Genomic DNA, 9,863 nt, shown 5'->3' on the forward strand with positions numbered 1-9,863 from the left:
GACTGTTCTATTCATTAGACAGATCTTGAAAAGCGTGCAGTATAGAATGCACGTGTACATGAAAGGCTGTCATTAATATTTTCAGTGACGGTGTTGTTAATTTGTGGACGCAGATTTCATGTGATTTTTTTTTCACACGCTCGACATCTTCCAACACATTGCTTTCAAAAAATGGTGGAAAATGGCATGTATATTAGCAATGTTTTAGTTTGCAATGTTTTATAATTCATCATTTTAGATCGAATACATTTCATTGGTTTTGATTTACTAATATACTTATCATCATTCGAATTTCCTTGCCACTTTGCTTATGTAATAGATATTTAGTCCTGATCGAATTTTTGTTTTGGTCATGCTGTTTCGCCGTGTCTATCATATATTATAATACATATTTTTAAACTAAGTAGTGAGTATGTTACAAAAAATATCTGTTGATTAATTTCAATTGGAGAGAAAAAAATATCTTCATTGTGTCATGTTCCGTTTGTGTATTCATTATATCAAAATAAATGAATTGATAATAGTTAAAACGATAGATATAATGATTGCCGTGTTTTCTTTTTGATTTTTATTTCTATATTTATTTGTTGTTATTTATTTATGCTTACTTACTTCCTATAGATAATGTTGTTGTGACAAGGGACAATTTTTGCGTACCATTATCATCAAGCTTTCGGGAGCACGTTAATTATGGAGAAATACAAAATGGTATTTCTGGGGGGAAAATCTTATTCATGTGTAAAATGAACTCGAACAACATAAATCATAAAAAAAGAAATAAAAACTATTTATGCTATTATGTCAATATCTGTAACCGCTCGTCAACCTTCGACAATTATTGAATTTGATCGTCACACACCGCTTTTCTTCGGTGATGCTATCGGGTTAAGTTGTACAGCGAAAGAACATGTAGTTAGTGGTTGTGCACGCGCCTGCCTTGACATCTTGTCATCATTTTCATTTTTTACGAGATGCATGTTTTTTGTCGAAGCTAGAAAAAACGACACGAGACACGCGCCAAGCACGAGCGAATGTTGCCACCAGCAGGAATTTTCTGGGAGTCTGAGAGATAGATGCGGGTTTAAGTGAGACTAAAACGGACGGCGAAGCGGAATTCAATTTCGTCAGTAATGGGGTACCGAATGAACGAGGATACTGTTATATTCCCAGACCTGGCCCCTCGTCAGCCAAGACGTGAGGACAAAGCGACATATGCGCCATATTGCTGTTTTTAATTGCAGGAAATTAGTGCAATTAACAAAATGATATTAATAAAGAAACAAAACCATTTGCTGTAAATGCACAAAATGTATTGTATTAATTTTATGTTCGAAACCTGCCTGCAGTATGAAAAATGATAATTGTCATTTCATTCATGACGTGTCAAATACTGCTAGTCGTCTTTTTCCTTTCTGGTTTTTTAAAAATCTTTTACAATATTTATTTAGGAAATCTGTTAAGCAGAAATTAATCTATGCTTTCATTGTTTTACATTTACCGCGATACAAACAATATCGTAATTCATTCGTTATAACCTTTGTGGTATATATTGTAATATATTCATTAATTATAACCTTTGTGATATATATTGTAACTATTCATTAGTTATAACCTTGTGATATATATTGTAATATATCCATTTAGTTATAATCTTTGTGATATATATTGTAATATATTTATTAGTTATAACCTTTTTGATATATATTGTAATATATTCATTAATTATAACCTTTTTGATATACAATATTGTAATATATCCATTAGTTATAATCTTTGTGATATATATTGTAATATATTCATTAGTTATAATCTTTGTGATATATATTGTAATATATTCATTAGTTATAACCTTTGTGATATATATTGAATATATTGTATAAACACAAGTTTTAATGTCAATTTGAAGACATGACATGCGTCTACTTTGATACAGCATACGGCGATTTTGTTTTATTTACAAAACATTTGTAAATACAATATTACGAGTAGATAGTGAAAGTTACTTTTATCGATTTAGCAGTGATACTTAGTCACTAAAAACAAACGACTTCTAGAACCAACTGCTCCATCCATACCGGTGTGACCATTAAATGAGAAGAAAAATAATACCACAACCTGATGCACGTATTTGACTGCCCTTAATCATCTGGTCATAGATATTTCAATTTTACAGCAAACGCGGGCAAATCAGTTTGATAATCGACCCAAGGGGTCATCATTGTCAACTGTCGAAGCGAGGCAGATACCCTGGGAAAATCTGATTTTAGGAATCTCCACGACTCGTCCTTGTGTGTACAGGTAAGCGACAGATGTTGTCCTCTGAAGTGACGAAGCGACAACCTGCGAATGACTAGCATACCAAGCATTCACCTTCCCACGATATAAGCCGGCACTTTATACCCATGTCAAAACCATCAGCTGTTGCACAACTGTACACGGTTAAAAACCCCTATTTGGTTTGAAATGCCAAAAAATTCAATAGGGGCTTTAATTTGTGTTTAAACTGTGTTACACCGGTATTTTTGCGCCAAAATTTACGTGGTTTGTAAAAAAACAATAACAACACTGCACTGTATAGGGAACTGAATGCTCAGATTATTGAGATGAATCAGGATAGATATTTACAAATGAAAATGATTGCTATCATACTTTACTGCATTCATGAAAAGATATAATACGTGTATATATTTACAATGTACATTCCCAACGCCTTTACCCTTTACCAATTGCAGTGATAACCATTTCCTCATGAACGCGTTGCAGATGAAAACCATATGCGTATTAATTATCCTGACGTGAAACGTCATGGTTCATACCCTCAGGTATTTTCAAAATCGAATTCCCAGCCGTTGAAATAGACGTTTCATATTCATCAAAATCCGTACACGAATTGTTCACAACGTAAGGATATCTTGACCTATTACAGGCCTTAGCGGTCACCTGAGTACTAGTTAAAAGTATCACTAGTCCCAAGGGCTAAAAATCTAGGGAAAAAATCTGTTCTGAAAATATTTAAACTAAATTCTGATATTCAGCAAGATGTGTTCTTAAAACTTCACTGTCCTCAAAAGTACATATATACTCCGTCTGATGCAAGGCTTTACACACACTGTAATATACATGTACGTAAACCATTAAACTATATCACTAATGTGGACCCGTCCTAAAGTCAAAATCCTGGGGTTTGCAAAATTCAACAATTTTTGTACATTCTTTTCTGCTTTCCCTAAATATGCATTTTATTTTGATACTGTATCAGTAAACTTACACATAAATACTATATATTAAGTTTGGACCCACCCTGGGGTCAAAACCCTTACTCTGGGGGAAATCAAGCACTAAAGAAGATGTTATAAGTGTTTTACACATAAACACTAAATACCAAGCTTGGCACCGCCCTCGAGTCAGAACCCCTACCCCGGGGATCATGAAATTTACAACTTTGGTAGAGGCCTTCCTGTTGTATATCACAATACATTTAGTTTTTCTTAAAAGATATGCAGTCGTAGAAACGATTTTCGAAAATTGGTAAATTTTTGGCAGTTTTTGCCCCACCCTAAGGCCTAAGGTCCTGATATTTCAAATTGATGTCCTCCTTGCCTCAAAGATGCTTCATACTAAATTTGAAAGGAATTGGAATAGTAGTTATCAAGAAGTTAAAACAGTTATATTGGTCACACATTTGATAACTGACCATTTTGGCCCCACCCCGATAGCAAAACCCCTACTCCTGTGATCATCAAATTCACAATTTTGGTAAAGGACTACCTGCTCTTTCTAAATATCCATTTAGTTTCAATTTAATATCAATAGCACTAAAGAAGATGTTATTTAAGTGTTTTACACATCAACACTAGATACCAAGTTTGACCCTGCCCTGGGGTCAGAACCCTACCCCGGGGATAATTGAATTTACAATTGTGACAGAGATCTTCCTGTTCTACATCACTATGCATTTAGTTTTTATTACACATGTGCGGTTGTAAAGAAGATTTTTGATGCACCCCCTTGTCCCAAAGATACTTCATACCAAATTTCAAAAGTTGAAAATGTTCAATTGTTAACGCACGATGTTCGACAACGGACGCAGACCAATTGTAATAGGTCACCTGAGTTTATTCAAGTGAACTAAAATCTATACAATATATATACACTGCACGTATTTATAAAAGAATTTACATGCTGACATATGTTTACCCTAAACTTTATGGAACATTATGCCTTCTGGTCTCATGAACATTATGCCTTCTGGTCTCATGAACATTATGCCTTCTGGTCTCATGAACATTCTCTCTCTCTCTCTCTCTCTCTCTCTCGCTCGCTCTCTCTCTCTCTCTCTCTGTGTGTGTCTCTCTCTCCTGCTGATGTAATCTTTCTGTGAACTTGGGATAAAATGCTTGGAGTGAGGTCTGAATTGAGAGTCATTGAAAGACGGGTCCGGATTACAGGTCTCCTATTACAGGCTCACTTTCAATACTAATAATGGCCGCTGTTTGTTCTACCTCTGCTGCAAAACTAGACCCCGCTAACATATGGATTGTAAATGAATCAAATTGAAAACACCATTGCAGTCTCAAGTAAAGTTTATAAAATCTTTAGAATTTTGAAAATTCGATACAGTATAATTTGGAAAATACATTTTTCTCATTTGTTTATGAAGTTTTCGATGCATAATTGCTTTTTAATCTCTATATACATGTATGTGTGTAATAAAGCACGGATAATAACTTGTTTCGTCATCATTTCTAACCTCAACGCATTGCGTAATGAAGTCGAAAACGTTTCCTCGCATTCAGGGCTGGTATGTTAAAGATAAGAAATCACATTTTAGATACACTTAGAAATATTCCCATGTTGCATTGCAAATCATTTTATTCATCATGATATAGACAGGATCCACCCGGCCCCCTTCCCTTTCACAATCTACCTAACATCACGTGGGTACACATGGCAAAATACACGCTTGAAGCGCTCTGTTAGTGGAGCAATATACATTGTGAGGAAAATGATAAAAAAAAAATAATAATAAATGCAACGATCATCGTCCATGGCACATGCTGGTTAAAAGTTTATGAAACACAATTACTTGCAAATATAAAATTCATAAGCCAAAATTTGCAAAAACATTTTTTGTTCTCAATAAAACCACCAGGCCGTGGTTTGTATCCACTATTTGTGATCTTGTTACTTGCCTTCGTACAAAGTAACAGAAACACCCACACTTTCGGCACGCGCATACACGTGCATAGGAGACATGAACTACAAGCTGGTGAAATCCTTTTCTTTGATATTTTGTGACATTTGGCGTTTTTATTACAAAGATTCATTCGCCTCAAAGAGTTTTGATAAAAGAACTTAAGACCATCATATAGATTTACGTGTGTTTGTGCGAAGTGTTCTTTTTAATGAATCTGACAGAAAATTTGAAAAAGTTTTAATAAGGACACGTGGCAAAATAACTTCATTTTATTGGTTTCTTCTTTCACAACAAACGACAGGGAATTCTGGGACATGTCAAACTTACAAATTAACCACGTGCCAAATTCACATCGAAGTCTCGCACGTGGTTTGATAATTCTGGAAAACGTGTCCCCTATCCCCCATTTTCATTGAGCTGTAAAAGGAACATTTCTTCACAAAACACAATTATATACTTCCGTTTTTACTATTATTTTTTCCACTAAAGTTGAAGTTACAAAAGGAACAGATGCATTACATACTCATGATGATAATGTCGTGAAGAGAAAAAAAAACCCAAAACCTTCAAATATTGCAGGTTTTAAATCCTGATTTCTTTAACTTTCACAATATCTTTGTGTGAGCAGATACATATTGATTGAAATTTAAATTAACACAAGTTATTAATAGTACATGTTCTTATTTATTCATGTTATCAATTTTCAGTCTAAAGTTGGAAATGACAAATTGTTATGAAATCGTTTCCAAGCTCAGATTGGAAAATAGTAGCACTAGGCAAACAATGACAGCTATACCCGGCTCTAGCCCTAAAATTTAAACATTCGTGGATTTCTCTGAAATATAGTAATCAAATTTTGCCAAAATATATATAAATGTTGCACACTTGGTGATATTTTTAAATGTTCCTTGATGTAAACATTTCTGTCAGTTAATCGAACAGAAGCAATGCGTCAATCACAATTAAGTGTATTTACAACATATAAATAAAGATAAGATTATCATGTGCCACTCTTTTCGTCATTGATGCTTATAGTGTCTGAAGCCAAAAATGTGTTGAAACAAAAGAGCGATGAAGGGTCATATCCAGAAAACGGCGGGAAATTCATGTATTTGCGATGTCATACATTGTAATTTTATAAGTTTACTGCTAGAATTATATCAAATTCTGTATTGTCTATCTTATAATTTAGTAATTTGTATAGTTTGAAATTACCAAATCTGGACCAAATTAAACTGTACCACGACCCCGGCTGATCACCGTGATGGAGCCATATTTCTGTAACTGAGAGATCGCACAGTTTGTTTTAAATCTATTCTGTACCAGTATGTTCAAGCCATCTAATCTGTGAACTTTTCTAAACGTAGTCCGTCCGATTGTCCGTAAAATCTTTTCACATTTTCACTCACACCGAGGCAAATTCAACCAAACTTTAATACAAGATAGCCCTTAGGTCCATGGGATTCAAGTTGATGTTCATGTGAAGTCCGGGACTACGCCCATTTATAAAGGGAGATAAATAAGGGGGGATGAAAACTTGATGTGATGTTTATGAACTTTTCTCAGGAACCTCTTTAGCAGAAAAGTCAAAACTTGAAACGTATGACAAATTTCTTACATAAAGTAGATTCAAGAATGATTACCCCCCCCCCCCCCACCACCACCACCACCACCACCACTCCGCGTGTGAGAACAGACAACAATAGAGGGCTTAAAGTTGATCATATGCGACGTTTCTGTTGTTTATGTTTCCTAAATCTATTTTTTTTTTTAAAAACTACATTTTATCTACAAAGTGTATGGGATCGGGCAGCAGGCATATCCTATTTTAGCCCTCTCCCTACAACAAGGTCAAGTGTGAAAAGGAAATACAAGGCACACACATATACAACTAAATAACATATACACCAGAAAACAATCACATGAATGTGCACATATATATATATATACATGTATAGACTAAATCTATTTTCCGATGGGTTTCAATTTGATATGTACAGTGAAGCAATGTTACACTACTATAATTTGTATATCGATCCTGTTAGTTAAGTGGTACATGTAAGAAGATCGGTAAATTGGCTACTAGTAACTGGCTACTAGTAACTGGCTACTTAAAAAGAGAACAGTTGGCTTCTAGTAGCTAGCTACTTAAACCAGGAAAAGTTAGCTACTAGTAGCCAGCTACTAAAAGTAAGAAAAGTTAGCTACTCGTAGCCAACTGCTACAAAATATAAAAGTTATAATTACTGATAGCCAGCTACCAGATAAAGGTTAATGAGTTTGAAAATTATTATCTATCAGATTTATTTCTGAAGAGGACGAGGAATCGTATGAAATTTCATGCTCAATTATCCCCAATTACATAACGTTGCAATGCAAAATACGAATAAACTTTTTCAACTGAGTATTTACTTTAGAAATGATACGGATTGAATTCAGACCTTCATTCATTTGATATACTATCCATTTTGAGATACCTGCTACTTTTACAATTTGATTCGAGTTACTCTGAAATTTCAACATTTGTGTGAATACCGTAAGAAACTTTATGTTTGTATTAGATATCTGACGAATTTACGACTATACATATGACAAGAAGTGATACATGGTGTTTTGGTACGCCACGAATTTTCAGATATCGCTCTTTAGGAAATCAGTTACTTATACATTTTGATTATCGGTACAATGAAATTTCAAGATCTGTGTGAATACCATTAGGAACTCCGTGTTTATATCATATATTGAACTAACTTACAACGATACGTATGGCGAGTAGTGATATTGGGTACCGTGATATGTCATCAATTTTCCAGATATCACGCTAAAAGAAGTCAACTACTTGTACCTTTTGATGGCATGTAAACTGAAATTTCAAGTTTTTCGCAAATATCTTAAGGCATTCTATGTTTGTATTAGATATCTCATTAATTTACCAATATTCATATGAAGAGGAGTGGTATTGGATATCTTCATAAGTAATCAATTTTCAGATATCACCATTAAGGAAGTCAGCTACTTATACCTTTTGATTCCTGGTAACCTGAAATTTCAAGATTTTCATAAATATCGTAAGGAAATTTGTGTTTATATTAGATATCTGACTAATTTACAACTATCAAAGTGAAGGGGAGTGATATTAAGTATCTTGATATGCCATCAATTTTCAGATATCATCCATAAGGAAGTCAGCTACATATACCTTTTGATTCCAGGTAGCCTAAAATTTCAGGTTTTTATCTTAAGGAACTCTATCTTTATATTACATATTTCATTAATTTACCATCTCATATATGACAAGGACTAAGATTAAGTATCTTAATATGCCATAAATTTTCAAATATCACGTTTAAGGAAGTCAGCTACTTATACCTTTTGATTCCAGGTAACCAAAAATTTCAAGTTTTTCATAAATATCTTAAAGAACTCCTTGTTTGTATTAGATATCTGACTAATTTACAACTATCCACGTGGAGAGAAGTGATATTAAGTATCTTGATATGCCAACAATTTTCAGATATCACCCATAAGGAAATCAGCTACTTATACCTTCTCATTGCAGGTAACCTGAAATTTAAAGGTTTTAAAAAATATTTTAAGAAGCTCTGTGTTTGTTTTAGATATCTGATTAATTTACCAATGCACATATGACAAGATCTGATATTAGATATCTTGATATAACATCAATTTTGAAATATAATGCTAAAGGAAGTCAGCTACTTATACCTTTTTATTCCTGGTAACCCGAAATTTCAAGTTTTTCATCAATATCTTAAAGAACTCCTTGTTTGTATTAGATATCTGACTAATTTACAACCATCCATGTGAAGTGGATTGGTATTAAGCATCTTGATATGCCATCAATTTTTAGATATCATCCTTAAGGAAGTCAGCTACTTATACCTTTTGATTCCTGGTAACCTGAAATTTCAAGTTTTCCATAAATATCTTAAGGAACTCGGTGTTTGTATTAGATATCTGACTAATTTACAATTATCCACGTGAAGAAGACTGATATTAGGTATCTTGATATGCCATCAATTTTCAGATATCATGCTTAAGGAAGTCAGCTACTTATACCTTTTCATTGCAGGTAACCTGAAATTTCAAGTTTTTAGAAAATATTTTAAGGAGCTCTATGTTTGTTTTATATATCCGATTAATTTACCAGTGTACATATGACAAGATCTGATATTAGATATCTTGATATGCCATCAATTTTCAGATATCACACTTAAGGATGTCAGCTACTTATACCTTTTCATTGCAGGTAACCTGAAATTTCAAGTTTTTAGAAAATATTTTAAGGAGCTCCGTGTTTGTTTTATATATCCGATTAATTTACCAATGCACATATGACAAGATCTGATATTAGATATCTTGATATGCCATCAATTTTCAGATATCACACTTAAGGAAGTCAGCTACTTATACCTTTTGATTCCTGGTAACCTGAAATTTCAAGTTTTTCATAAATATCTCAAGGAACTCTGTGTTTGTACTAGATATCTGACTAATTTGCAATAATCCACGTGAAAAAGACTGATATTAGGTGTCTTGATATACCATCAATTTTAAGATATCATGTTTAAGGAAGTTAGCTACTTATACCTTTTGATTGCAGGTAACTGAAATTTCAAGTATTTAGAAAATATTTTAAGGATTTCCG

This window comes from Ostrea edulis, chromosome 6, assembly GCF_947568905.1.
Source record: "Ostrea edulis chromosome 6, xbOstEdul1.1, whole genome shotgun sequence".
Lineage (NCBI taxonomy): Eukaryota > Metazoa > Mollusca > Bivalvia > Ostreida > Ostreidae > Ostrea > Ostrea edulis.